This window comes from Rattus norvegicus, chromosome 1, assembly GCF_036323735.1.
Source record: "Rattus norvegicus strain BN/NHsdMcwi chromosome 1, GRCr8, whole genome shotgun sequence".
NCBI classification, from domain to species: domain Eukaryota; kingdom Metazoa; phylum Chordata; class Mammalia; order Rodentia; family Muridae; genus Rattus; species Rattus norvegicus.
The window spans coordinates 15912576-15939638 of record NC_086019.1 but is presented as its reverse complement, the minus strand read 5'-3'; the positions used below and the strand labels follow the sequence as shown (position 1 = coordinate 15939638).

General features: G+C 41.5%; 1 long non-coding RNA gene across 1 annotated transcript; it reads left to right on the top strand.

Moving 5' to 3' along the window:
• Positions 1-537: 537 nt before the first annotated feature.
• Positions 538-19685, top strand: LOC120098795 (uncharacterized). The gene is made up of 4 exons (XR_005497291.2): positions 538-737; positions 1516-1720; positions 1875-2132; positions 19199-19685. It is a non-coding gene; the product is annotated as an uncharacterized LOC120098795 (long non-coding RNA).
• Positions 19686-27063: the final 7378 nt, after the last annotated feature.

Below are 27063 nucleotides of genomic sequence, written 5' to 3'. Positions count from 1 at the left end.
TCTGTCTGGAAAGGCAAACAACCCTAGAGACAAAGCTAAATCATGTGGCCTAATAATTGAGACTCTCGCTGACTTGAGAGAGGCCTGAATGTGGGCGGCTGGTCGTGTACAATCTCCCCTTAAGAGTACACTTCCCTCAGCTTTATTTTTGAAAGCTGCTATCATGATCAAGAACTACTCTGTAGGCAAGGCATCAACTGGACCAGAATGAACAAATTCTCTGTCGCCTCCGTCTCTGTCCCGCAGAAAGGAGCGACACCACGATGTTCTTCTCAAAGCAGTTTATTCAGGAACCTTTCTTTCTGCATGCAAGCAGCAATCTCTCTTTTCTTCCCTTCCTCTCCCAGCCCCCGAGCACACTCCCTTATATCCTCCCTCAACTCCGCCTCCTCCGTCCAGACTTCCGTAGTCTCAGTTCATAGGTCCACGTCACATGGCCTGATCTTACGTCATGGTGCGCCTGCGCAGCACTCACAATGGACGTGGCTAGTTTCAGGTGTGTGAGGAAGTCAGGTGCTAGTCATGAGACTTAGCTGCAGTCCCGGGCGCCATCTTGGGACTGCCGCCACACCCGCTCCCCACGTCCTTTGTGACTCTATAGCTCAGAATGGCTCCCTACAATTCTCATTAAAGCCGGGTATAGTAGATGCCTGGAATTCCGGCCCCAGTCTCTCCGCTACTCTGGGAGGCTGAGGCAGGAGAATTATCAGAAATTTGAAGCCATAGTGGCACACATTGTGAGTTCCACGCCAGCCAGCAATTTTTCTTTGCAAGTTCTTCCATTTTCTCTAGTATTTTCCACATGTTTCCCCCTTTTGGAAAGAGCCACACTTAGCTCACTTAGCCAGGTGGTGGTGGTGGTGCCTTTAATCCCAGCAATTGGGAGGCAAAACCAGGCAGATCTCTGAATCTACAGAGTGAGTTCTAAGACAGCCAGGGCTACAGAGAAACCCTGTCTTGAAGAAAAAAAAAAGGGGGGGGGGGGAAGAAACCAATTAATTTACTAAATTCAGACACCATAATGTAAAGAAATCTAAAAGTTGTTTCCATAGTGATTCCAAATAGCTTTACCCATCTTTCTATAAGATCTGTTTTGCCAGCTACTCAATTGTATAGATCCACTGTTTAAGTTCACAAGGGTTTGACCTGGGCTAGCACCAATATAGTTTGGAACGTGTGTAGTTTGAGTGTGGCAAAACATGCCATCCTTCTTGTTTAAACCATTAAATCAAACTCTGTGATCGTTTGTGAGGGATGAATTTGTTAATCAGTTAAACCGCATACGCAGTTTTGCCAAGCCTATTAACCAAAGGAAAAGTTACTCTGGCTTTCTCTTAATGCCTCCTAGCACAGGGCAATCGCCAGAGGTAGCAAAGCTCGGTCTTGAGCCCCAGCCCAGTTCCAGTGGTTCCACTTGACTAGGCTTTCAGAGCAGCATTGCGCTCTGTGAGAAGAGGTCAGAACCCCTCCATTGACACTAATGGACCATTTTATGCAAAACTGTTCATTTTCCAGAAAAGACCATGTCCGACTGGTGGAGTGGTTCACAAATACCACTTCGTTAAATGAGTGCTCTTCATGCATAGCCTTCCTCATTAGGGTGGATGCTGCAAGCGATGCTTTGGTACCCAAGATCGGGGCTGTTGTTCAACTCCGCTGTGTAAATCCAATAGCATGTTCCAGTCTCCGCACATAGTGCCACGCTGACACTGAGACACAGGTAAACACGAAATTTGACTCTGCCTGTCCCTGCATTACCTCCCCCTCTGCAGCTGGTTACCGCACGAGACTTTAGGGGTTCAGGCCCACAGGAAAGCCCCTTTGAGCTCCCATCCCCGTGTGAGTGTTTTTTTTATTCCTTCTCACGTTTGCAGAGTGCCTAGCCATGGTACTAACTATGGCAGAGTACGCCAGGAGGCTCACATGTTACCTCTTCTGAACACTGAAACCCTGGAGACCAACACCAGCTGAGCTCGCTCGCTAACAGTTCCCGAGAGCGTGCTTGCACTGGGAAATCCCTCCAACCACGTGACAAGCCCAAAGACAAGCCAGTGTGAAGACAGGAAGGGAAGTTTCTCATCTGGAAAACAGGAAGAGATGGGGCTCATCGAGGCTCAGGAGGCAGAATCGAAGTAAGAGGCTTAGACGTTGCTTAAGACAGTGAATATTCTGGAAGTTTCTCATATAATTTAAGTCTTTGGAATCTTAATGCACTTTTTAACTTTGGGCCACTCTCCTTTCCTTATGCTGTCTTTCTTGGTCTAGGGCTGTGTGCCTAGCAATTATTGCCCCAGCTTCTTCCCTGTGAAAATGGTGACTCTGCTTTTCCTGTCAGGATACGCTCCTTTTGATTTCTTCACCAAGTCTGGAAATGCCACGTGTCACCAAATGTTAACTTTAAGCCCCTTTTGACCCCTTCAAATATTAAAGTTTAAAAATGCATTCTTTGCCTTTAAGAACGCCCTGCCCAGCGGGCTGTGAAAGGTCCGTTTTTTTTTTTGTTTTTTTTTTTTTTGTTTTTTGTTTTTTTTGCTGTGATTTGCACAACCCAGGACCCGCTCAGAGCTCAGCTGCACGAGGCTCATTTCCATAAGCATCATGTGGTGTTACAGAAACCACATTTCGCCAAGCTGTCAACGATACAGCCTTCTCTTTGCTAAACAGACTCCCATTAAAACTGTCTGCACAATTTGTCAGTTAAATGAGGTACAAGAGGGACGCTCTATTTGCCCCTAATTAGCTGTGCAGACTACCTTTGTCTGTTTGATTAAGCATTCACATTATCAATTTTGTTTAATCTGATTCATTTCACACACCTCCCCTGGGACCCAGCCCATACGGTTAACTAATCTCCAATATCATCTCTCATATCAGGCAGTGATCATCCCCTCAGAACACACTCTACCCACAGGCAAAGGATCATCACACTCAACAGAGGAGAACCAGTCTAGGAAGGGGCAGGAATAGCACTTGGGAACTTTGCTGAGCCCTGATGTGCTTAACTTTAAGCAGGGAGTGGATTCTTCCTTGCTGCCATCTTTCTGCCTTCGCCCAGCCGCTCATTGGTTCGTAGCTGCCATTCACAAATCTAGAAAGTACACTATCTGCCTAGCATGCACTAGAGACTTTGCTGGACACAGAGGAAGGCAAGCTGTGTGATAAGGCTCCTTCTTGTCATTGCTTAGAATCAAGTGTTGGTGAGTGCTGGGAAACCACCACAGTCAGCAGACTCCTCTGTGAGGCCAGTTTGTGTAGGATCAGTTCTGATGGTCTACCAAACCACACCCTCGATGGCTTTAGCAGAAAGCAGATGTTCAGAACTGGAAAGAGTCAGCTCTCTCACTCCAGACTTAGCAAAGTGGGTAGCAGTGGCAAAGAAGGAGGCGTTGAAGAATTTAGGATCTGGTGATGAACTGGTTTGGAGAGTTCGCTGTACCTTACCGTGGTTCTAGTTAGACCTCAGTAAAACTGCACTAGTTAAGATCTAGTCCCATCTTCAGAGAGCTAAGCAGAGACGACATTAAATACCAAAGGAATACAGATAAAGAATTTGAAAAAAGAAGGGAAGTTGCATTAATTGTATAAATGTATTGTGGGATGGGAATAGAGTTGTGTAAGTATTTCTGGGTCATAAAATACCTGTACTCCACAAAAACAATGTTAAACCTTACGCTGACTGAAAAGGATTGTTACACTGTAACCATGGCTTACCCTGACTGAGATGTAACATGATCAAGATCTTCCTCTGATGACGACCTAACCCTGATTGCACTCTCTGGAACTCATTCTTCCTAAAAGAATTACCTGCTATTGGCAGGTAATAAGCCCTTGACAGAAAGTGGGACTCTGGGAGTTGGAAGTGGGAGGTTTTGGAAGTCATCTAGTGCAATATATTGTATCTGGGAATCTCCTGAACCATGCTGTTAAACAAGAAATTGTAAAGATTCTGCATAGAGTCCTTTACAACCACCACTGCCCTGTAAAATCTGAGAGGAACTACTTGTTTTTACAATTGCCTGGCAAGAAGCAACATGAAGTTTTGCTGGTTCGTGGACCAAGGGATGCACCGGTCATGGCTGGGAAGACAGGACAGCAGGCAGCAGGAGGCTGTTTGCTCACAAGTTTGGAATCAAGAAGGAAAGAGAATCGACCGTCAAGCACTCAGCAGCCTTTCTCATTTTACTTTTGCATCTAGTCCAGAACCTAGCCCATGGGATGGTGTCTGTATTTAGAGTAAGTCCTCGTCCCTTAGTCCTCTCTGAAACTGCCTCCAGAGAAACTCCCCAAAGATGTGTTTCATTAGCATCTTTTACAACATTTTTTATATAAATTTAAAAGGAGCTACTAATGAAGACTGACAGTTGCATTGCCTTTATCTGGTTGGTCAGTTCTTACAAGTATGGGCTCACCGAATTCTGCTCACTGAATTCTGCTCCACGGAACTTGCACTCCAACTCCAATGAGTAGATTTCTGAGGGAAAGGCTAATCTTGCCTCCATAGCTAGAAGTAGAGATGCCTTTAATGCCTAACTTGGACTTTTCTTGTGCACACATAAAATCCCCTTCACTTTCAGCAGGTCCACATGAGGTAGTCTCCATCTCCTTCTTCAAAACATTCTTTGGTTAGTGACCCTTCCTTCCAAACCAAGACCACCAGACCTGAGCCCAGTTTCTTTACAGATTTCTAATAGGTGGGTAGAGGAAAAGGATTCTTCACAACCCCATGAATGAGTGCCCAGCCCAGGCTGACTCTCAAGGAGTTCACTGATGGAGAATGCACACCAATGCTCCCAGGGTTGTTCACACGTTGCGTTTGTTCATGTCTGTCCATGCTGGCTGTGACCCATTATGCAACTTACGTTGACCCCTTTTACGTAGAATGCTATTAGTATTAGCTCTTTGTTTTAATTTTCAGATTGAGGCCTAGCTCTTCCCTTTCAACTTTATGTTGTCTCTCAATTTCACAGGGACAACATCACTATCTTTACTTATGTCACAGATTAAAGAGTATTAAAAAAAAATAACGATAGGTAAGAAAGCCACCAAGGTTTCTAAAATACGCACAATTATCGATAAGATAGATTAATTATGCATGCCAAACACCTCAGTATTTTATATCTTATTATATTAATATCCAAACAGCTCTATTCACTATTGTAGTATCAGATTATGGAGGAGAAAACTGAGAGTAGGAATGATCCAACATAAAGAATGTAGTTCAGGGGAGGGGCTGAAAAAAAAAGAATGAAGTTCAGCAGAGTGCGGTAGGTAGCACATAATTGCAACCAAGCATTTGGAAACCTGAAAGATGAGGGTTGTGAGTCAGGGCTAGCCTGAGCTACACAGCAACACGTTCTTACCTCAACACATGAGAGCAGCCAAGAATGCAAGTAAGAGAATGCAGTTAATGCCAGGTTTGGTGGTAACCTAAGTTACTCAAGGAGCAAAAACAAGAGTACTGTGAGTCAAGGATAGCCTGGGCTACAAAGGGAGACTCTGGCAAAAGCAAACAACAGTCAACAAATAAAAATAAAAGAATGTAGTCTATAATTGTGGGTGGTTACGGTGCTGACTCAGGACTAGGTCATATGCTTAACATAAGCGAGATTGTGGGTTCAATCAGCACTAAATAATAAATAAATAATAAATAAATAATAACCTGGGTGGAGCTAAAGTTCTAAGAACTGACTGATGCCTGAGCTCAACTCACAAAACACTTTTCTGTCTCCAGTATCATGCTTCTGTAAGAAAGAAGGATTACAAAGAAATAAGGAGAGAAACGAGAGAAGCTTCCACAACCTTTGGGCCTCTGGTCATTTGTTAGTGTCACACACCCGAGAGGGATCTCAAATCCAAGTGCTGAATCTGCAATATTCTTTCAAGTCCCTTCTACCATTGCAGGGCTTCGTGTCTTGTTTTATTTTATTTTTTTATCTTCTATTTTCTTTCCCTTTACAATGTGTTTGATTTGTAACCTTACTTTTACACACATCCTTGTAGCATATGTAAGGGTTAAGGTTTATTTCTATATAATGCATTGAGCTGTGGACCTCTTTCTTTTCTTTTCTTTATCCTGAACATCATGTGTATAAAATCTCTCTGAGCACACTTCAAGTTCATTGTTTATAAATACCTTGTAGAATCCCGTAAGTATATCTTTCCTGTCCTATTTTTCTATTTTTCCAGTGTTAAAGCTTGGGTTACCACCAACTCTATTATCATTAGCAAGGCCACAGGAAACACGAGGACATTATACTGAGAGGAAAGAACACAAGAAACACAGAAAAGAAACTCTGCACCACCTCAGAGGTGCACACAGTGAGACTCAAAAGTTAAGCATGCAAGCCCGGTAACTACAAAATACAGTTGTTGTTTGTAATTGCAAAATATAGTTACATAGTAGATTCTAAGTTCTTTACACACACACACACACACACACATGTGACACACATGACACATGGGACACATGTGACACACTCGCAGGAGCACCATGTCAATGCATATTCTAAATAGCTTGAGAGTGATGATTCTCACACTGTCTCTTCATTCCACAATGTCTATACCTACATGACAATTCTATGTATTCATTGTATAAATAAAGCTGGAAGAAAAAGAAATATATTCTAATGGTTAAAATAAAACATGAACATGTATGCTATGATTAAATTTTCTCCTAAATGGGGTTGGGGATTTAGCTCAGTGGTAGAGCGCTTGCCTAGCAAACGCAAGGCCCTGGGTTCGGTCCCCAGCTCCGAAAAAAAGAAAAAAAATTTTTTTCTCCTAAATATATGTCCGTATAAACATTTTGTATAATTGACACTGTAATGCATGCTGTGTATACATTGCTATACGGAAAGCAATATTCATATATTGATACCAGTTTTTGTTTTATTTTGTGGTCGTGGGCATGCTACACAAGCACTCTACCTCAGAACTACATCTCTAGTTCTTCATGTTTTGAGATAAGCTCTTACCCTTTAGCCCGGGCTAGCCTGGAACTTACTGTGTAGCCAAGGCTATCCTTGAACTCACAATCTTCCTTCCTGCCTCAGTTTCTCAGTGTCACGGTTACTCTCATATGCCACCATACCCTCTGTAAATACTTCTTGTTTTAACTGAAGAAGGCTGAGCATGGTGGGGCATACTTTTAATCTCAACACTTGGGAGACAGAGGCAAGTGGGTTTCAGCGAGCTGGAGGTTAGCCTGGTCTACATAGTGAGTTTCAGGACAGCCAGAACTACATGGAAGGAGCATATCTTGGAAAAAAACAAGTTAATTAATTAACTAATTAATTAAAACTACAAGAAGATAAGCCAAAATGTTAGCCATTTATTTATGCATTTTACAGATTTTTGAAGTAAATTAAATTCATCAGTAGTGTTTTTAAATGCTAAAGTAAGTTAAGACCTAAGCGCTTCCTCATTTACCTCATTCTGGGTTGACAACACCCTGCGTCAAAAGCGAGGCATGGATGTTCTAGGCATGGGCAGCTGAGTGTTATCTAGTCCTCTCCCTACAGATCTTGCTTCACGTTTAGAAAACTTTGCTTTTTGCCAACCTGAGGGGCCTGAGGTTGTTCGCATTTTGCTTGCCCATGTACTCATTGATTTTAACATCTGCTCTTGTTCTTCTTAGTCATTGGTGGTTTTCCTTCTGTAAGATGACTTTGAGATCGTACTCCGCTCCTCTGTCTACTTTCCTATACCCAAAGGAGGCAGCGTTTCATGTAGACATCCAGAGCGGTTTTATGAGTTGTGATGCACAGCAGAATAAATGTGAATCAAAAGCATGCATTTTCCTTCAAAACTCCTACGAGAGTAAGTTTTCCTTACATAGCATCTCTACACAGAAAGATAAGTGAGACGACACCCGTTTACTGTTCTAGTTAACCCTTCCACGGCGTATTCATGTGTCACAACAGTACACTCCATATCTATACTTATTTTTCAATTAAAAATAGTATTAATAGAGGCCAGAAAGATGATTCCATGGCTTGGCAGTCAGGAGTGAGGACCGCTCTTACAGAGGACCTGGGCTTGGTTCCTATCATCACCATGGCAGCTTAGAACTGCCTAGAACTCCAGACCCCAGGGATATGATGCTCTCTTCTGGACTCCATGGAATCCTGCATACATGTGATGGTGCATATAAGTACATGTGATGCATATAAATACATGTGATGAACATAAATATATGTGGTGTACAGAAATACATGTGATGCACATAAATGCATGTGATGCATATAAATATATATGCTGCACATAAACACATGTGCACATAAATACATGTGGTGCATATAAATACATATGATAAACATAAATACATGTAATAAACATAAATTCATGTAGTACCCATAAATGCATGTGGTTCACATAAATACATGTGATGCACATAAATACATGTGGTACACATAAATACATGTGATGCACATAAATACATGTGGTACACATAAATACATGTGATGCACATAAATACATGTGGTACACATAAATACATGAGATGCAAATAAATACATGTGGTGCACATAAATACATGTGGTGCATATAAATACATGTGATAAACATAATTACACGCGGTACACATAAATGCATGTGGTGCACATAAATGCATGTGATACACCTAAGCTCAATCAAGCAAACACATTTTCAGAATAAAATAAATCTTTAAAATAATACTAGTAATAAAATTGTTAAAGAATATTTGTGTGCTTTATGATTATTTACTGTTAATTTTTGTCCATATAGGGAAGAGTGGGAAAATCCTTCGTAAGAGTCCGTCTGCCACCACTGTGACCATGCCTCATGCAGATCCATTAGCCATCCTTGGCTCTCTCTATCTCAGAGGTAGACTCTACAAGTTCAGAGCATTCTATGCTCAGGAATCCTTTCCAGCCATCCATCTTTCTGTGTTCTGGATTCTGGGGTAAGAATTCCATCTTCTACCCAACTGTCTGAATAGGAAGTGTCATAGACTGACTCCTTGGTGGATACTGAAATGTATTTTTCCCTTCTCTCTGATGAGCACATTTGCCCCTATCTAAAGCTCACTTCCCTCTATTCTATTCCAATGTTCTTTATCCTTTGTTCTAGCTCTTGAATGAGCCTCTAAACTGGTCCATCTCAAGGCTCTTAATTCATATCATTCCTACATCACCATCCAGGCTCATTTCAAAGAACATGTGTTGAAGTTTATCCTGGGAAAAAATGAATAGGTTCTAAAGACAGCTGGTGAGAATAACTGACAAAACTAGGATACATTTAGGACCATGGGACTGTCACATTTAAAGGGGTAATAAAACCCTGTGTTATGTAGGCTTTACCATAATTAAAACATATATATATGGCCATGTAGGACCCTAATAGCCATTTGTAATCACTATTCGTTTTGTTCTGTTTACTGCAGAGGAAAGTTCAAGTGTCTTTGTGAACTAACCCCAACGATCCTTTCCAGGCCATCCACGTGTAAATGCACTCTCAAGTCTTCGAATTTGCTTTCCTTTAACTTTTCAAACATCCCGGCATGTCTTTCACATTCTGTCCGTCTGCTCTTTCCAACCGATCCTCTGACAGCCAGTGACCTGTTTCCCATTCTTACACGTTTGCACATCTAGAAACACATCTAAATGTAAGCTTATGTAGTCTTTGTCTCTGACTTCTTTTGTTGGATTCCTTTATATGACGTAGTAGTATTCACAAATATGAGCTATAATATGTCATAATTTATACATTTACTATTTGTGGACTTTTTTTTTTTCATTTCCAGTTTGGAGGTGTCATGAAACATGTAAAATTTACATTTTAACCTTTGTGGGTAACTCGCTTGTGTTGAGATTGGATCAATTCCTGAGTGGAATTGTTGTGCTGTATGGTAATATGTATTCAGCAGGAGAGGGTATTAACAAAGTATTTGCCAGTAGTATACTATTCTGCATTTCTGTGAACAGAATCCTAGGTATCCAGTTGTTTCCCATCCTTGCAAACAGTAAGACATTTTGCTAATGTCCATCTGGCTGTGATGGATTCCATCTTTCTTCTGAAAGCCATTTGGTATGCAGGTTACTCTGTTTCCTCTAACAGGTTAGCTATGAATATTTTCAGCCCTCTGCTAATGTGAACATCCTGACCAATTCTGTGTCTGTGCCTGTGGCTTCTCAGTGTCACCATTGTTCCTGATCATTGCCTTTCCAGTTTTGAAGTTACATAGTGTTAATGTGGATGATACATTGTAGAGACCCCAGGTCCCCCTCCCCTCTCCGTCTTGCTAGATTAGATTTCTTCCTCTGAGAGACAATTCATATTTTATTTTATTATCCTGATTTGTTTTACTTGGATGATTCTGTTTTTCTTTTGTTCTCTTTCCAAGGGTGCAGCCCTTATTCAGGACACAAGGTATTACAACACAGTGTTTCTCTTTTCTGAATGAGCCGGTTACTCTAATGTTTCCTGGAAGTAGGCAGAAAGTCGTTTAAAGATTTCTGCAAAGCTCCCACCTCCCATAGCCATTGTCTGGAAAGTCTCCTGAGACCTTGCTCTGGGTTTGTGCAGCTCAGAGTAGTTTTGAAACCCCCTATCTGCAGCTTCCTCCTCCAAGTCACTCAGTTCTAAATCTTAGCAGTCTTAGTATCGGTGAATTCTGCTGTTTCTTCTATCTGGTGGGTCTGCCATTCTGGAGAATAATCCGCTTGGATTTGTTTCCCATTTGAAACATTATCTCAGGAGAAGGTAGGGATGAGTGCAGAATTCTTGTCACTTTCTTTTCTCAGAAGCACAGAGTCAGTACAGGGCTTACAGAACAAACTTTGTGAAAGAGCAGAGTTAATGTGTGATCACTTTAAGAAAATCTGAGAGTATAATAATGGCGGACCTTGATTAAGCTGTGTTTTAAGAATATAAATGTACTTAGCATTGGGAGCTGATGAAAGCACTATTCACAAAAACTGTAAGCAAAAAAAAAAAAGTGATGTTTCATTGACAAGCTGAAAACAACAATAGCAGATATCTTATATATATTCATAATTTAAAAACAATTTTATATGTGAAAATACTTTACTTAATAGTAATATAATAGTGCCACCATTTCCCTTCTCACTTTTCATTGTTTTATATTTTCATTAGACAAAAAGAGCGAAAAGATTAGTTTAATATGAGCAATACATCATCAATATGCAAAAATCAGCATATTGTATTTTATAACCGAGAACATCTCCATATGAAGGCTTTTAAAAACACCACACATAACTAACTTGTTTTATGTGTGATAAAATAAAGATTAAAGATAAAATTGAGATTCCATCGTATAGCCATCAGAATGGATAAGATCAAAAACTCAGGTGACAGCACAGGTTGACGAGAAGGGACAGTAAGGAGAACACTCCTCCATTGAGAGCCAGGAATGCAAATCTGTACAACCACCGTGGACATCAATGCGAAGATTCCTCAGAAAATTGGGAATAGTTCTACCTCGAGACCCAGCTATACCAACTCCTGGGCATGTACCCAAAAGATGCTCTGTACAAGGACACATGCTCCACTATGGTTATAGCAGCTTTACTTGTAATAGCCAGAAACCGGAAACAACCCAGCTGTCCCTCAGACGAAGAATAAATAAAGAAAATAAGGTACGTTTACACAGTAGAATACTAATACTACAAAGAGCATCATGAAATTCACAGGCAAATGGATGGAACTAGAAAATATCATCCTGAGTGAGGTAACCTAGACCCAGACAAACACACATGATGTGTACTCACTGATAAGTGGACATTAGCCATGGAGTAGAGGATAACCATGTTACAACCTGCAATGGCCCCACAGAAGCAAAGTAACAAGGAGGACCCAAGAATAGATGCTTGAATCTCACTTAGAAAGGAAAATAAAATAGTCATCTAAAGTAGATGGAAGGAAAGACCTGGATGACAGAAGAGTAGGGAATGGGGGTGGGGATTGGGAGTGGGGAGGGGGAAAGGCTGTGAGAGAGAACTGAAATCAGTTGGGGGCATCTCTGAGACAGGGGAGGCATCTGGGAGTCTTTATGGAGGTGACTTTAGCTGGGCTCTCTACCATCAGAGGAGGGGAGAGACGGAGCCTGAAGTGGTCACCTCCAGTGGGAGGCAGGATTCCAGTGGAGGGAGGGGCCCCAAACCACCCACAAAATCTTCAACCCAAAATTTGTCCTGCATACAAGACGTGCAGGGGTAAAGGTGGAACAGAGATTGAAGGATTGTCCAACCGATGACTGGCACAACTTAAGGCCCACCCCCAAGAGAGATGCAACCCCTGACACTTAAGGACGTTTGCAGACAGTAGCCTAGCACACATAGGTAATTTGAATGTTACCTTTTTACCTGGTTTGCAAATAAAGAATAAAGCTGAAAGAAAATGTTAGTGTGACTACACTGCTGATATTTCTAGTTGGTAAAAAAATATATATCTGTCAGAATACTTAACTACTGTATACTGAAAGTGATCCCCATGTGTTTAGTATATATTTTAACCAGGTTTAAAAATGTTTGGCTCAGCCCCAAGTGGATCAAGGTTCTCAACACAAGGCCAGATACCCTGAATCTGATAGAAAATAGAGTAGAAAATAGCCTCAAATTCATCGGCACAGGAAGAGACTCCCAGAGCACATAGCGGTGACATTAAAATCGATGATTGGTAAGTGGAATCTCATGCGTCTGAAAAGCTTCTGTATGGCAAAGGTCACCATCATTCAGACAAAGCCGCAGGCTATAGAGTGGGAAAAGATCTTTACCACTTACACAGCCAACAGAGGACTAACATCTGAAATATATAAAGAACTAAAAAATGAACATCGAGGGAACAGACCATCCAATTTAAAAATGGGGTAAGAAAAACTAAACAAGAGTTCTCAAAAGAGGAACACAAATGGCTGAGAAACACTTTAAGAAATTGCTCAACATCGTTAGACATCAAGGAAATGCAAATCAAAATGACTTTGAGATTGCACCTTAACTGCCATCAGGATGGCCAAGATCAACAAAACAAACTACAATGCTGGCCTGTGGCGTGAGAACAATTAACCCTGCCTATGGGGAAGAGTGTGAACTTATGGCCACGATGGAAATCAGTAAAGTGGGAGTAGTCGACCTGCAGATTCAGCTACACCATTCTTGACCATATATCTGAAGGACTTAGATCATGCTAGAGAGGGACTTGCTCACCCATGTTCATTGCTGCTCTGATCAGAATAGTCAGAAATTGGAAAGGGCCTACATATCCATCAGCAGTTGAATGGATAATGGAAACCTGGTACATTTACACTATAGACCCTTAGCTGTTCACAAAAGTGAAATCATGAAATTCACAGGTAGATAGATGAAGGGTGAAACTATATTTAAAAAAAAGTCATCCTGAGTGAGATAATCCAGCCCCCAAAAGACAGATATTGTATATTGTCTCTAAAATGTGGATGTCAGGTTTTAAGCCTTCAGTAGGCATGCTACAATCTGGGTAACCATATCTACAGATAACAGATACAGTAGGGGATTTCCAGGGAGGGAAGGATCTCCCTGGAGAAGGGAAATAGAATATATAGTTTTGGAGAAGCATGGGGAGACTGGAATAGGGGAATTAAATGGAGAGGGAGTGGGAAGAAATATCTTACTCAGCCATCATCAGAGACACTTCTACAGTATATGGGAACAAATACAGAGACCCACAGCTGGACAATGGGCAGAGGGGGGAGACTCTGGAACACTCTGCTTTAAATGGAATGATTTTATCCAGCATCTTCTGTCAGGGCTCAGGGAGCTATGCAGAAGAGGAGTCAGAAAGATTTAAGAGCGAAGGAGGCTGATGATACCAAGGAAACAGTGTATTTCAAACACAACAGGACTGACATATATGAACTCACAAAGACTGCCAGCATGCACAGGGCCTGCACGGGTCCACACCAGAAGTCCCAGAACTGAGAGGGGGAAGTGGACACGAGTTTCCATTTACAAGCAAGAAGTTATCTCCAGTTGACAACTGCTTACAAAGGAATTTTTTTTCCAATGGAGCCACAATGGGTATATAAATTACACTTAAGGATAGCCCTCATGCCCAACATTAAAGGTCAACCCAAATTAATCAATCTATTTGGAGAATTTTTGTGGGGGAGGAGGATTATATGCCTTTGTTTGGGCATTTATTTTTACTTGAATTTACTAGTTTCACTTGTATATTATAGTTTCCCATTTTGATTTTTAATGAGTTTTGGCTGTGTGTGTGCATGTGTGTCTGTGTCTGTGCACATGTGGGTACACATGTGTATGCCTGACTCTCTGTGTATGTGTTTCTTATGCTTGTTCTTTGATTTCTTGATATATTTTGGTTTGTATTTTTTTTTAATTTGCCTTTTTCTCTTCTAAAGAAAGAGACAAAGAAAACATGAAGTTGGATGGGTCAGGAGAATCTTGAATTGATGAGGAAGGGAAAACTGTGACCAGCATATATTTTATGAAAAACTGTATTTTCAATAAAACAATAAAAATTATGTTTGAACATTAAAGTATAACATTGTTATCCAATGCACATTTGTTGGAAAATCTAACTAACATAACAAAAGTAGGTTTTCCATTCCTTGGTTGAAATGACTAAAAGATAGGCTTGGCTAAGGATGTTAAAAACTGTGTTTTGAGATCACTTAAGTCCCTAAGTGGAGTTTTATCCACACACTCTTTCTTTGTGCTTTCCTAATGTGCACTTATAGGTTTTAATTTTTAATTTAAATCTTTCAAGACCTCATTTCCCAATAAACAAACTGACTGATTTACACTTAGGACTGCCACCACCTCAATACTCCGACCTCACGAACCACTTGATGGTTCTTCCTGGTATTAAACTTCTGTGAATAAACACAGAGCAGAATGCTTACAAGCAGCAAGGAACATCTGCCTTGCAGCCTTAATAAACCCAACCTTAGGTTTTATCATTTTAGTACTTATCAGAAAAGTTTATCTTTCTACAGACCCTCTTACAGCACATGAAATAGTCACAAGTAGGAATTTATTTTTTATCTGAATACAAAAATAGTCCATGTTGCTTTTAAGATAGATTTTTGTAAATGGGTTCTTCCATAAACTTTGGAAACTTCATAGCAGTGGCTTAAGCTAATCAACCTCTCATTAACATGAATACATTTATTCTAACTATAGATCCTCTGCTTTGGGGGTCATTCTGACTCATTACTTTCTTTCATTGGGTGCTATTAAGTATCAATACGTACACTTGTTGGTGTTGCCATCCGTTTTATATCAATCTAATGAGTATCCCTACACGTAACCACATTAATTAAAAAGGATATCAAGTTTCATAGGTGAAATTTTTAATTCTCCTTCATGGTGTTTGGACAGCGATTCTGGATAAGTGCAAGACTATAAATTAATCCTACCAGGAGAAGCAGATACTGGGAGAAGCACATGCTCCAGTCCCTTGGTGAAAAAAGCAATCTTGCCCGGGAGTCTTTACCTTATCATATGTTGAGAGACACAGAAGAAGAGAAACTGGACGGACGGACAGACAGACAGACAGACAGACAGACAGACACACACACACACACACACACACACACACACACACACACACACACACCAAAGCGTACACGCAGACTCAGAGGACAACTTGCAGTTGTCTCTTCTCCCATGTGTAGGTCTGGGGAATCAAACTCTGATTATTGGCCTTGGTAGCAAGCATTTTTCTGGCCCACTCTTTATAAAAAAATAAAATATTATAAGGTTTATTATTGAAAACTTCAAGTAGAATGCAAAGAAAACATTTAAGTGACTTTCCATGTTCTCATCTAAAAGATATTATTTTTAAATACTTCAGTTAATAGTCAAATATCAGCGGGCTGTTGGGTTTGGTTTTTGTTTTTGTTTTGTTTTGTTTTGTTTTGTCTTTTTTGCTTTATTTCATTTTTAAATTCATTGATACTTCACCTTCTTTCATTATCTTTCCTTGCACTGAAAGCCTTCTTACCAACAGGAACTTTTCCTACGTTCATGTCTTCTTGGTGTGTGTGACCCCTTGAGTTTAATTGAGTCCTTTGTACAGGCAAAAGAGGTTACTTACTGGGGCATGGGCAGCTCATGTCTACAAACGACACTCTCTCCTTAGCAACATCTAACTGTGAATAGTCCCTCAGGGATGGGGATGGCCTCGTGGGCCCCTCTCCGATCTGTGATAAATGCCGATAAGCCCAACCTGTGCGTATAGAAAGCTACAAGTACGGTAAGTGCATAAGGACAATGCTATGTTGTGTCAAGAAGACTTGGTGCTGCCCATATTCCCGTCTTCTGTCTTTTATGCTTTTTCTGGACCTTCTTCCACGATGTCCCTTGATTCTAGGGGAGGGCAGTAGAGGCATCCCATTTAGAGTCAAGCGTATCACCACCACTTATTCTCAGCACCTCAAGTCTGCCTTACCCACAAGCTACTGTTAATGGTCACTACCAAGTCTCTGCATTCACCACAACCCACTGCCGATGGCAAAAACACACATCTGCGGGTATAAATGTAAGTATTTATGAGGCAGATTGGCAGCATGACCATTCACAAAAGCACCAGTTATAGGTTTCTATCTAGGGCCTATGACCTTTCCAGCCAAGGGCTCCTGACTATAGATTTATAGTACCAGACATGAGTACACTACTGTGGTATGGGCCTCAAATAGATCAGAAAGTAGTTACTACTATTGTGTTGTGTTGGATTGGATTGGATTGGATTGGATTTCATTGATTGTGTTGTGTTGTGTTGTATTGTATTGTATTGTGTTGTGTTGTGTTGTGTTGTATTGTGTTGGATTGGATTGGATTGGATTGATTGGGTTGGGTTGTACTTTATTGTATTATATTGTGTTGTGTTGTATTGTATTGTATTGTGTTGTGTTGTGTAGGCCACTATTGTACCAGAACACCCATCTGTTCATTATAGGAGTTGACAGGATTCATAGCTAGGCAAGACAGTTGAAGACTTTTCTCCCTCTGTAGACTACTTAACTTTTGGCACTGCTAAAAACAAAACAAAACAAAACAAAACAACAAGACAAAACAAAAAAACTAATCAGAAGGGAGAAAGTTCCAACCTAGTACCAGATTGACTTCTTTCTGTCCCATGACCAAGAATGGCTGCTATTCATGGTCCTTCTTTTCCTTGAAGCCTCCTGTCAATGCCACCACCTGGTGGGCTTTTCAAAAATTATATCTATTTCTCAGTCAATATTTCTTCTGAGCAGAAGAATGTTGTTGAAGAAAAAGATGTGGAGAAGTGAGACAATCCCCACGAGACTTGGCAGTAATGATGTGTACTCTACTCCTGAGAAGCAACAGGCTTTATACAACAATGATCTGTCCTATCAAAAAACGTACTATTAGCATATATGTTAAACCACACTTTACAAAGAGGAAGTTCTCACTTATAGAATGTATTATATAATATGAGAACAATGCACACTGTAAATTTTCAAATAGAATTCATCAGTTATAGAGTGCAAAAATGTCACCAAATGAACTCATCGGTTATAGAGTGTGAAAGTTTCACCAAACGTGAAAGTGGGAGTAGTTTTGTTGCTATTACACTCAATAATTCATGTTTTTGACATACTCTCTATCTTTGGACACTGCCTGAGAATTGGAGTATTGTCCCTCGCAATAGTCGCATTGAGTTATAATTCGGGTGTTAGAACATTCACACTAAAGACAAATACACAGGAAAAATAAAATGGGTTTGCGAGTTTATTAGACTACTTAGTTCAGTCAGTAAACAAAAGTGTTACTCAATAGTAGGAGGATATCCGTAACTCAGAGATGTCCCCAATGGTAGAGATGAATAGGAAGTGACAGCACCATGCAGACAAGATATGCCATGTGTACCACCTTTGAGTATGAAGGCTCACATCACCACACTCAATCTTGTCTAAATAAAGCACAAACGTCCTGGGAAAGGAACTGACAGATAATAAGCAAACCTCTTGCCCTTTTACAGAAGTTGGGAGGCTGTCTACACGTACAAATCTTGTTCTCTTGCTGTAACGTGTACAGATTCGTTCAGAAATCCATTAATTTGCATATTTATGAAGTTTCCTTCTTTTCCTTCATTGTTGCTCTAGTTTACTTCTTTATATGTTAATATCCACGAAGTGCATAACACACTTTGTCTATGATGATGCATCAGAGATTAGAGTGAAAGTTATAATCACTGATAAACGTGGATGTGGTTGAATGACCGTGCTTCTTGCTCTTTTTTTCCTCTTATGTGGAACAACATTCATAACGATGCATCTGAAAAATGGCATCCTGCGATTTGTTCACTGAATGGTTAACTTTGCATTTTAAAATTATAAAGAATAAATACGGGGTTGACACTGTAATGGAGAAGGAATAAGTATCGCTCTGAAACATTGGAGTCAGTCAGTAAATGATACTGAGTCCGTCAATTTGTGAAGAATAAAAAGGTAGTCTCACCAATAAAAAAAAAGGTATTCTCATTAACAAGAGATAGTTGTATTATATTACCTGGCATGTGTGGTTAATGTTGTTATAGTTTTGAAGATTGATTGGAGAGAGGGAGGATATAGGACATTCAAATGGTAGAATATTCTAGACACAGACCTTTATATACCCATCTACAGTCACCTGCCCTTGCAGTCTTGGTGAAATCTGTCCGCTTTGGGAAAACACTGAAGCACTATATTTCGGCTACTTGAGAGTAGACAGGTAGAAAGAAGGCATTGGGAGAAAAGAAACCTAACCAACCTATGTGGTTAGAGAAATATTTTAGGTTACTTGTAGCAAAAATTGATACAGTTGGGAAAGCCATGCTAAAGTGATTTAATGCCTTTTCTTCAGGGTAGGATCACATCTCTGTTCTCCTGTGTGGAACTCACACTCTCCAGCCATGTGATGAGGACCATTGCAAGCTGGTGACGAGTAAGACAAGGAAGGAAGAAAGTCAGCAGGGGAGTGAGTAGGAGGAATTGTAGGGAAGCAACATAAAGTGCTTACTTACAGAGGGTCCTGAGAGTGTAGTCAGCTGGACACTGTGTACAGTCACCTGGGGAAAGCGTCCCAGAGAGGCCTTGTTGAGAAAAGGCTTGCCTGTAGGCTCGTCTGTGGGGCCATTGTGCTGACTCCCATAATAGACATGGGAAACCTTCCGAAGCTCCAGTTACTTGTTTGATTTTTTTTTTAACCAGACGAAAGAGGAATCCTACTCAACTACTCTATTTCGACCAGTAAAACGTGCAATGGTTCCATCCCAGTGGGAGCCACTGGTGCTCCAGAAATTCTCTTCTGGAAGAGCCGTTCTTGTTCCTGCCCGCCTCCATGTTAGAGGTCCTAGAGGTCTGCTAGAGAAGAGACGTGAAGTGAACAAAACCACAGACACAGTGAAGCCGTTGCTACTTTGAGACGTCAAATTTGGTGACTGTTGGTTTCTCGGTGGCGTGTCGTCAAAATCAGAACAGCTCAGCAGCTGTGGGAGAACACCGTCTTTATAAATCTATCCTTTCTCTGTAACCTAGTCCATAACTGGTGCTCCCTGGGTTCGGTGAGCACTTTAACTTTAAGAATTAGAATCTCCATTCAGCTCTGTAATAGAAGTTACGATGTGGAAACCAGCTACGTTACTTTAGGAATTCCATATTTCAAAAATCAGTAAAATGATTACGTTTCAATTTAAAATAATACAAAGTACGAGTCTCCCTCATTTCTCTCACTCCTGTTTTATCTATTAATACTAAGTTAAACATTTGCGTCCCCTTCTTTTACAGTTACTGGGACACATTATTTTTGCATATTTTTTTAATTTAATAACAGCTCTTCTCCAGTGGCTGCGCTCCAAGTTTAGTCCACCTAATGCCTACTGGGCAGAGTGGGTGACACTATTTGTAGATCCATAAAGCATTTGGGATCCTCCTGAGTGAAATGCAGTGTTTGAATTATAAGACCATTATCATTAACAATTGGCAGGAGGTAGCTCTTATTTCTCCTGGAGAGATTACAGGGTTTGAAGGATGTTCCACCTAATCACCGTGCTGACCTCACCTAACAGAAGCTTGCCCTATTAGAAAGGAGTCTGGTGCTAAGCTCCCCAAGGTCCGAGCCTCCCTTCTGAAGAGCACGGCACAGTCTGGGGTGAAGCAATGACATTCTTTTGCCAGACAAAATGGTTACAGCAGTTGGCAATCATCATCCAGAATATCGCTTCAGGGGAATTAACTATGAGAGGTGTCATAGAAGAAAGGGGGACACAGTTCAACTTCATTGGCTCACTAAGCTGCACACACTCCGGAGTCTATGAAGTCTATGACCTCTATATCCTTGCAGGAGAGAAATTAACTTTGATGAATACAGTAAATAATAGCAAGTGTAAGTTACAATGTATATAAATGTTCGGCGGGCACTCTAGACAATTTTTGTCATTGGTATTTTCCATCATAAGAGAAGTAGACTGGGCTGGGTGGTGGTGGCACGTGCCTTTAATCCCAGCACTCAGGAGTGGGGTGGGGGGAAGGGGCAGGGGCAGGAGGATTTCTGAGTTTGAGGGCAGCATGGGCTACATAGAGAAATTCTGTCTTAGAAAGAAAGAATGAAAGAAAGAAAGATACACACACACACACACACACACACACACACACACACACACACACACACACACACATACGGATTGAAATAGGCATAAATGTGGCACCTTGTCCAGGATTGTTTTATAACGGCTTGGACTGATGCTACAGCTCAGAAGAGGGCTTTCCTGCCATGGCAGGGCTTCAACAATAAATTCCAGCTCCTATAAAAATAAGGAAGAAAGACCAACAAAGAGATGGAAAGAACGATAGGGAGCAAGGAAGAGGGAAAGGAACAGACGGGGCGGGGATGGCTAGAGTATTTAACTACTTCAAATACAAAGGTTGCTGCACTGTGCATATGTATATACAAAATTATAACACACACAGAATTTACCAGCTGTTTAAGCATCAAAGAAACAAGTAACTGGAGCACTGACAATGTGTCCAGTGATAATTCCAAAAGGGTTACTTGCTTGCAAGAAATACTTGAAGCACACCAAAACAGGAAAGAGTAAAACACACCAGTGTAGGATGCTTGCTCTTGTCCAAGGTTGTTCAAATAGGTTACTTATTAACTTTATCCTTTACAATGACTTAAGGAAGCAAGTCTTATTAAAATAGTTTCATCTCACAAACAGGGACGGGCGGAGGCTGAGAGGTAATTCAAGGTAGTGAAGCCAGGGACTTAAGGGTCACACCCGCTTTTAGTCTCAAATGTATTGGCCAGAATTGGAATCTTTCAGATCTCCAAAGCATAAAACAGGACAAAGATGCCTAACTGATAACATTAGCGGGAGTATCACACATTTGATGCCAACCATGGCCGCAACACTCGATACATCAGAGCTTCTTAACAAATGCCACTTCCTTCCAAATCCCTGTCGCGTCTTCCCTCTTTGGGGTCTGACTCTTGTTCTCTCAATTTCTCTCATTCTTTCCCTTTGGTTCATTAGTAGCTGTCCATGTATTGGAGGCATTACATCTGCAAAGATTAATGGGCTGGCAACCTGCTTTCCAACTGGGGATGGTGCCAGGAGCCAAAAGGATGGTGGCTGGAACCTTTGCCACTCTTGGGATTTCCCTCCCCATTTATCCAAGGCAATGCCCGCTGAAGGTCATTTGGGTATGAAGTGTGACGTAGGGAGGCCCCGGGGTGAAGAAAGTTCTGTTGCTCTGAAGATCAAAACTAATCCAGTGGTAAAGTTCAAGCCAGGCCCTGCAGGAAGTGCTGGTACTCAACCTGAGGTGGCTCCAAGATGGTGTTTGGTGACCACACCATTGTTGTAAAGCCCTCCTTTAGATTCATCTGCTTGAAACTGGAACAAGGGGGAGCTGAGGCAGCATCGGCAGGGCTGTCTCTGTCCTTACTTCTCTCATATCCCCCTGTCAACAGTTTAAAAGAGAGATGGTGAATTCTGTGCCTGACAAGAAAGGACGGATCGCTTTCTCAGATGCTGCAACCAGCAGTCAAGGCTGGTACACACTCGCAGAGAGTCCCTGAACCACAGGTTACTGGCAGGCAGACAAACACTCGCTGACAGCCATTTGTGACCAACTATGAAACACCATCTGCTGTGGTTGGGGGGGAAGGAACTGCTCCAGCGAGTGAGAATCATTGTGGAGCCCCTTCTCTGTGTTAGCTCGAGGCAGCCTTCGGACAGCCTTAAAGGAAAGCCTGTTCTGCACTCTGGACGGGTATCCGCCATCTATCAAAAAAAAAATGAACCATTGAATTCAGAACAATATTTTGAAGCAAATGCTATTCAGAAACGAACCGAGCTCCTTCGGAGATTCGAGCCAAACTGCGCTCAGACATTATGTCGAGAACCACAGACTAGTCTGGTGTTCTCATACAAGATTTTAAAAGAGTCTCAATAGTCGTCCCTCAGAGGTCAAGCTCGCGACTCTGAAAGGAGTTCTACTCCTGGTTCTTGATGTGAGGAGGAAAGTACAAATATTTAACCTGAATAACAAAAGATTATTCAGAAGCCAAATATTTGCCGGGAGAGGAGGCTTCCGATCTTTAAGGCACTTAGGAAAAAGGCATCTCCTTGCTCGTTAACTTTAATAGGGCCCATGGCTGGCAATCCATGCCAACCCTCTTGTTCTCTGAGCGGAAGTCTAAATTTTCATCTTTAGGAGTCTTTGTAGTCCTTTCTCATGATTAAGTAATGAGAGCCGCCATTGAAGTACCTAAGTTTCGCTGACCTTGTATTTATCCTTATAGGCCTAGGGAAGACCGTAAAACGAAAATGTCCAAATGCCAAGTCCACAAGCAAGGTGAATAACTGGATATGCTCGTATCCTGACACTTCCCAGTAGAGAAATGTCTCTCACTGATACTATTTGAACTCTGGGCTTAGCTAAGGGGAAAACTTTTGTACACATTAGAGCATCTGACTTTGGTAATCTAGCTCCCAGGTAGAATGCCGGCCGGTTCAGTCCGTCACAGTTCAAGCCTACTGGAGTGCCCCTTCTCAAAAATTCTTAAGGCGGATAGGTTGGATCCAGACTATGTGTCACCCCATGTTAGCTGCTCAGAATAAAACAGGCACTACGGTTTCAAGGCCGAGGACCCAATCACCACAAGAAAACACAGACAGTCTCTGAAATCTATGCCCTGGAGGAAAGGGAGGTAGGGGTAAGAAGGCAGCCCAGGTCTTTATGAATCCCAGTGCATCAAAATGTGGGTACGACCTGCTCTGGGGAACGTAACATATCGGTGAGGGAGGATGAGGAAAAGATATTTGAATGTGTGTTCACTTATGACTGTGCAATATGAAAAACAAATCTAAACATTTGTCTGCAGAATCAGGTGATGACTGGCTGTCTGCTGTCTCAAGGGGAGCAGGAAAATGGCCCATGCACCTGCCACCTAATTCAGTTTAAAACCTGACACATTTACCAAGAGTGGGCTGGCATAATGAAGTTCATTCAGGCTGTCAGTACAGTCAATAACTTATCCCCAACTGCTTTTGTTTCAGCAGAGGCAGCTCCTCTAATCGGCTGAGGTACTTATTCAAGTAAAATTTATTTTCAGTTGCAGGCCATAATGCCAGAGGCACAGGCCCCGGCTTTGATAGGACGTTTCGCTCAAGGCTACACTATTGTTAAAGTTTGTCTCTATTGTCTGGGGTCTTTGATCTGTCAGAGCCGCTTAACAAGCTGGTAAAAAACTGTTTCAGATAACAGGTGTGTCCTTTGAGAGCATGGAGACATTTTCCAGCTCCTTTATAGGCCTGGATTGAGGGCTGACAGAAATTTACAAGCTGATTGGTGGTGATATATGTAAAATGTGTTTAAAACAAGAAAGTAGAATTTAATGTCTTAACTTCCTTGGTTTCCACAACAAGCAACCTTTCTGAATGAAAGATTTAAGAGACATGTTTGTTTTTGTTATTTTCTGAATCAAGTCAACTGTTAAATTATTTGTTCAGCGTATGGCGGAGGTGTGAGAGACAGCCATGTCCCCAGGAAATCCGGGAATAGGCTGATGACCTTCCAATGTAATCCAAAACCAAAAAAACAAAAACAAAAACAAAACAAAACAAAACAAAAGCAAAAACAAAAACAAAAACAAACAAAAAAAAACAAAACCAAAAAAAAACAAAAAACAAAAAAAAAAACCACCCACAAGTGTTGTAGTCAACAGAAAGGACCACCCAGCATCAAGAAGTGACAAGCATAGATTGAAACAGTTGACAACAAACTCCTTTTTCTTACTCCCATGCCAGAAAAACTAACATTACATGTAACCACTTTTTCTCGGAGGCCGTTATGCCTCCGAGTCTGTATTTATCTGAGGGGAAAGAAACCCTCAGCTGCCTCTCTTTTCAAAGCCATCATAAACCGTCTGACTCTCCTTTTTTTTTTCTATAGTAGTAATTATGTTTTGGCTGAAGATTGATGGGGCTAAAAAGGGGGCGGAGCTTGGGCCGGGGGACACGGCCAGGTCAGTAACACTTCATCTGCATGGGGCTGCCTCAAGTTCACGGAAATTTCGTTTGGAAGCAGTAGAAATTAGAGCGAGTCTTAATTCTGTTTGCATACCTTGGCAAAATGTCCTGAAACAAACATTTAACTTTCTAGATACTTCTAAATTGGTTTAGAAATGAAGAGGTTAAAAACCAAGCGCTCAAAGGTTTTGTGGGGGGTTTTACGTGCATGTATGTGTGCGTGTGTGCGTGTGTGCGTGCATGTGTGCCTGTGTGCGAGCGCGTGTGTTTGTTATTTGTTTTGCTTTTGTTTTGCTTTTTGTTGTTGTTCAAAACAATCTCTAAAGGAATCAATAAGATTCGGCTAGGGAAGTAGATCACTAGTCACAGGGCTTTTATACCTACGAGGTTTCTGTGGTGATCTCTCAGAGAAGAGATTTACAAAAGGACGGTCACAAACTCATTTTCAAAAATGTTTTCAATTACATCTCTTATTTCCTGTACTCTCAAAAGTAGGCACAGGAGAAGGAGCATGGGCGGTGCGTTTAATGCACTTCGAAGAGCCCTCACAATGTACAAAATGTTCCTCGCATGTGTAAAAGATAAGTGCGTTCTAGAGACAGCTTCAATAGATCCGAGAAGGGAGACTCGATGTATCATTTTCTGGAATCTGACTATTCACACAAAGAAAATGAGCACCTTTTGTCCTTACTGTGAATAAAACTAGAAAGTAATTGCAGGGCAGAGGGCACACTTCAGCCCAAATACCAATAAAGGATGTGGAAATTTTGACAACTGACGTGTTTCTTTAAGCACGTTCTAGAAGCTATTGTTCATCCACAAAGCAGAGGCACTCAAGTCAATGCAATTTAAAATTAAATATAATATTTAAAATATGTTTAATTTTGTGAGTTTGAGTCAGTCGACTGGGAGCTCCCACATGGGTTCTGGGAATCAGGTCTAGGTCTTCTACAGGGCCAGTAAGATCCCTAACTGCTGAACCATCTCTCAAGCTACAAATCAAATACTGTAATACGTATTTACCGTAAGTCAATTTAGCCATTGGTTGGTATCAGTCACACCGTGTGATTTCTTCAGAAGGTCAATTAACACAAGATGGTATGAGCCAAGGCCACTTGGAGAGCAGAAAGGGGCAAGAGAGAAAGTTCAAAGGGTCTTCATGAAGGCACAGACAGCTGTGAGGAGAAGCACCGACTTATGAATCCAGTCATGAGGCTTACAGAGGCGGATGCCACACCCTCCTCTCCTCCTTGGAAAAGGGAACTACTAAATACTCTTTTTCCAGCTACTGTGAGGTTTCTCTGGAAAGTTACTCATAAAAAGACAGCTACTATAAGCACAACAGATAGAAGTGGCCCCTTCAGGCTAATGAGGGAAAACCTCAGTTGAATTATCACCTCACTCTCTAAATATTACCCAGGGTGTTACGGGATAATGGCCTCTATTCAAATGCAGTTACATTTTTAAATAAAAAAAAAAAGCAATGTATCCAGAGCATGGTTTTGTTCTATATGGCCGTGGAATCTCAAAGAAAAACTACAGTTCGTGCTTCACCGACAGGAAAGTTGATTATTCTGTATAGCTTTTGTTCTTTTTGTACTTAAAAAGGTCCGGATGAGCCCTGGGGTGGATGAGTTCTGCCCGTCACACCCGTATTTCAATATGACAAAGGCAAGTCCATGTTTTTAGGCCGTGAGTGTTGAAAGGGGAAGCATAATGAGCTTAAGAAACACAGGGAGGAGGAAGTGACACGGAAGTGACATCTGCCCAGGCTTTGCGGGAAGGTGACAGTGACCTGGCAAGAACAGGGCAGCGGGCAAAGGGAAGAAAGTATGTGTGGGAAAGAGTTGTGAGTGCACTGACTGGGTTCTGAAGGAGATATTCATGCCCCCAAGGCTCCCACTGAGATTTGGATCTATCTGGGCATCGCTGTCTCTTGACCACCTGGAAGTCCTCTTTCTCGGCAGAACGTTTCTACCAGACACCGTGTCAGACACTGGGCAGAAAGCATTAGGAGGAAGAATTTGCTGTATAGTACGGCAGAGTAATGAACTTACCTCTGGGGTTTTAATATTAAGCAAAATCCAGCTTCTACGCTCAGACTAATGAGGCCTGCAACTGTTTCAAGTGAGGAGGCAAATGCTGGAGAATCCCCACCTGTGGTTATTAGCTTTGGGCTGAGGAAGAGTAAAAAGATAATTACAGCAACTGTAAGGGGCCTGCTGCTCCCCACCATGTGGCGGGAAAGCAGGTGATGGAATTCCTATGAGCGTTAGCTTGGTAGTTTCGGGAAATGTTGTGGTTGTTATTGGGTTTCTCTGTGTAGTCCTGGCTATCCTGGAACTTGCTCTGTAGCCCAGGCTGGTCTTGAACTCAGGATCTGCCTATCCCCTCTCCTCCAGCACTAGGATCAAAACCACGTCCGGCAGCAATGCAGTTTTCAGAACCCATGATCCCACTTCACTCAGGATATATTAAAATTGGCTAACCAGACAAACAAACACAGGAATAGGACTAGGGGGATAGCTCAGTGGGTAG